The following is a 3,848-nucleotide window of genomic DNA, read 5'->3' on the forward strand; positions in this document are numbered from 1 at the left end:
CAGCAGGTGCTATACCTCAGCTCGGTCTAGCCCATTTCCAGCTCATATTGGTGGGTTCTGCAGCCCAGCCAGGTCTAGCAAGCCCCCAGTCTCAGCCCTGATGTGAACTGGCTGCTATTGTGGCCCAACCCATCCCCTCCTGCATCTCATCCTGGTTCTCAGATCTGCCAGTGAATGTTATGAACTGGCTCAGCATGGCCCACTCCCAGACCTGGCCCACATATATGCCAGTGGATATTGTAACCTAGCCTGGTCTGGGCTGCTCCTTGTTTTGATTCTTGTGCTCATCTTCAAGGACTGCATTCTGAAAAGGCTGCTCTATCAGCTCTCTTCCCAATGGCAGATATTGCACATGCCGGTGGGTCTTTGGCCAAGGTAGACTTTGTCTACCTCTTGTCCTGGCAGGAACAGTGGCGTTGCCCAACCAGTCCACACCATTCTGGTTCTCACTGTTGGGTGCTACAGCAAGCCATGCCTGGTCCACACCCAGACACAGCTCTCATGTGGTTCAGCGGGAGCTGAGACCTAGCCCAGCCAATTCTAAACCCATGCTGGCTTTCATGCATACAAGTAGGTGCTGGAGTCTAGCCCAGTCTGGTACACCCCCGGCCCAGTCCACACCCATGCTGAGGGAGACTGCAGCTATGTCCAGCGTAGGCCATCATCCTATTCTGGTTCTTGTGCTCACCAGTGGAACCCCAACTCAGCTAGGGCTTCCCCTTAGTACCCCAACCAGGTCTGTTCCTAGCTATAGCTCTTGTGCATGCCAAAGAAGATTGTTGTTCCACGGGAGTGAGAACCTATAAGCCCTCACAAATTCTGCCCCTGGTCCTGATTCACTGACGTTGTTGCTCATAGTCATGACCCATCCACACATTGCCCATTCATTGTTCCAACTCTCATTGGTGAGGACCTTGATCTAGCCCAACCAGGACTGTTTTTATTCCAGCCTTATTATGTGCCTGTGAGTGATATTTATGTAATGGTCAATGCTAACTGCTCCAACTCAGGCCTCCTAGGTGAATTGGTACTTCGGTCTGACCCTTAAAGTCCCTCCCATTCCCTGCTCCAAGCAACTCAGTCTCAACACCCTTGTTTACCTGTAGAACAATGGTAATGTCCAAGGAAGTTCCTCAGAAGTCATTCATCACATGAACATGAATTCTCAGATTCCTACACACCCCCACCTGTGTCAACTACAAGGCCCGTTATAGGTCCACACCCCCAAGAACCCAGAGCTCACTGCTGGGTGGCCAGGGTGCCAATGATGCCAGGCAAAGCCCTCTGGTTGCCTGGCCCAAAATGGTGCCAGTCACATTTAAGCAGCTGGTGGACTGAAGCTCCCAAGTCAGGGAACTAGGCTGCGCCAACTGAAACTATATGCGGCTGCTGGGTGGAAGCTTCTATTCATGTGCCGAGCCCCTATTAATATTTTTAAATAAATAAAATGTTGCAGCTAAAACATAACAAATATTTTAATTCAAATACCTCATCTTACCAGGAAGTTCCCTTCCTCTTGCCCAATCACAGAGTGTAGGTTCCAGCTGGAGAAACTGGTCCTTTATTGTAGAAAATGTGGCTGTTGCTGAATGTGAGTTAATCTTGCACCATGATTAAAAGAACAACAACAGCAACAGCAACAACAAAACAAGGCACACATCCTGTGGAGATGTCAGAAATACAAACAGGCAGAAATAAGGGTCTGTGCCTTGGCAACTTTGTTTTAGGCTCCTTGGGTTGGTTTCTTCCAAGTAGGACTTAGAAACTATCCTTGGCAGACTCTATCTGGGATCCCTGTGTCTCCACAGATTGACTGAAGGGTCACAGTGGTTACCATCAGTGGCCACATAGCTACAAGACTGTGGTTTAGAAAAACAGGCAAGAGCAGTCAGGATCTTTGAATAGGTTACAAAGAGGCAGATAGTGGGCAAATGAGAGGAAATTTTTCTGCACTATGGTTGGAATGGAGCAGAGAAGACAGTGGCATTGGAGGTCTTCTTTTTTTTTTTTGCTCAAAACATCCCCACTAGCATCTCAATTCCTTACCTTAGGAACCACAGTTCTTTCCATGAGCCATTTCCCTTTCCTCCTCTCCCATCCTCTCCACCTCACAGATGCAGCCAGTGTCTAACCTGCCTGCTTTCCATTGCCTAATGACCTGTTCTTAGCTGGCTTTCCTCTTGGAATGCTCTGTCCCTAGACACCTGCTTGACTTCTCACTTCATTTAGGTACTGATCAGTTATCATTGTCCCAGAGAGGTCCCCCTGGATATCCCAGGCAAAAATCACACCCTGTTTTCTGTAACTTCTCTCAATTCATTTTCTTTTTCTCCTTATACTCTGAATGGAATTTATGGGACAAATATCTACCATATACATGGATTTGAGTCCAGGTTAGGCTAATATTGATTGTGTTACCTTGGGAAAATTATTTAATCTCCTAATCTTTTATTTTTTTTTTGTAGTCTGAATTTATTACACCTATCTCAAAAGATTATGATAAGAATATAGTACATATACTCCTCTGTTACAGTGTCTGGCACATAATAAATTCCCAGGAAATGATGACTATGGGTTTTAACTTGGTTTTGGATTTTAGTAACATACCCTTTCCTATCTGTAGCTCTGAAACATTTTGTAGCCCAACTTTTGTATGGTGACTTTGTCTTAAGCCTGGTGTATATCTCCTATTTGCTAATAAGATGAAAATGCCAGGTTTAGTGAAATGCTCAAAGGACAACAAAACTCACTAGTTCCCCCTCTCCTTTAATATAACACCATGTTTTTCCTGAGGAAAGGAGGATGCTCTGACCTTTGTTCTTGTTGCTTTAGCTTATGGGAAAAAAAACATATGAGTGAGTGTGTTTGTGTGTGTGTTGTAAACTGAGCTCAAATTGGGCCCTGGGGAAACTGAATCTGTGTTACACTATGTCTTTCTGAGAACAAAGCCCTTCCCAGGTAAATGCCTTGGAATGTGTAATTATTTCTGCTTTACTTGGTTGTGCTGTAAAGTGGTAACAGTTGTGAAACATAAAAGAAAGAAATGTAACAATGAAAGGAATTAGATCAATCTTAGTCAGTATGCTTTTCCTGAAGAGAAAGACAATACATAAGATTATGGTTATGGAGCCCTAGTTCTTTTATTTAAACCACATTTATTTACTTAAAAAAAAAGACTAGTGAAAAAAATCTAATGGATGAGTGAAGTAAAATTTATAGTCCCGCATATACTAGGATGTGCCAGAAGAGTTCATACATATTTTTTTTTGAAAAACATTTTATCTCAAGCACTATTGTGTGGTTTATGTTTGTTTATTTGGGATTGTCTATCCTGGGACCCTGTGATATCAGTCACATGAGTTACTACTCTCTTTTGCTATAAATGATAAAAAGGAAATGTCTTGAGATACAATTTCTAAGAAAATAAAACAAAAAAGAAGAGATGGCTGGTTATAGAAAACAGTTCTTTATGAATAATTCATCCACAGAACTTCTTAAAACTAGAGAAATACTATACATGGGGTTTCATGTTTTATTAAAAAATCAGTAATACTGATATTTGCTAGAAATATTTGAGTATATAATTTTGCTCACTTTTGTCATTTCTCAGAGTACTTTAATTTTTAAAAGTTTTATTTATTTGAAAAGAGAGAGGAGAGAATGATGAGACAGAGATCTTCCATCAGCTAGTTCACGTCCCAAATGACTATTATAGCCACAAGGCTAGGCTAGGCTGAAGAGAGCCAGGAACTCTCTCCATTCCTGGTTTCCCACATATACAGCAGGTGCTTGTGTACCTGGACAATCTTCTGCTCCATTCCCAGATATATTAATGGGAAGTTGGATCA

The sequence above is a fragment of the Ochotona curzoniae genome, unplaced genomic scaffold (assembly GCF_017591425.1).
Source record: "Ochotona curzoniae isolate NIBS_2020 unplaced genomic scaffold, NIBS_Ocur_1.0 scaffold_4505, whole genome shotgun sequence".
In the NCBI taxonomy this organism is placed as follows: domain Eukaryota; kingdom Metazoa; phylum Chordata; class Mammalia; order Lagomorpha; family Ochotonidae; genus Ochotona; species Ochotona curzoniae.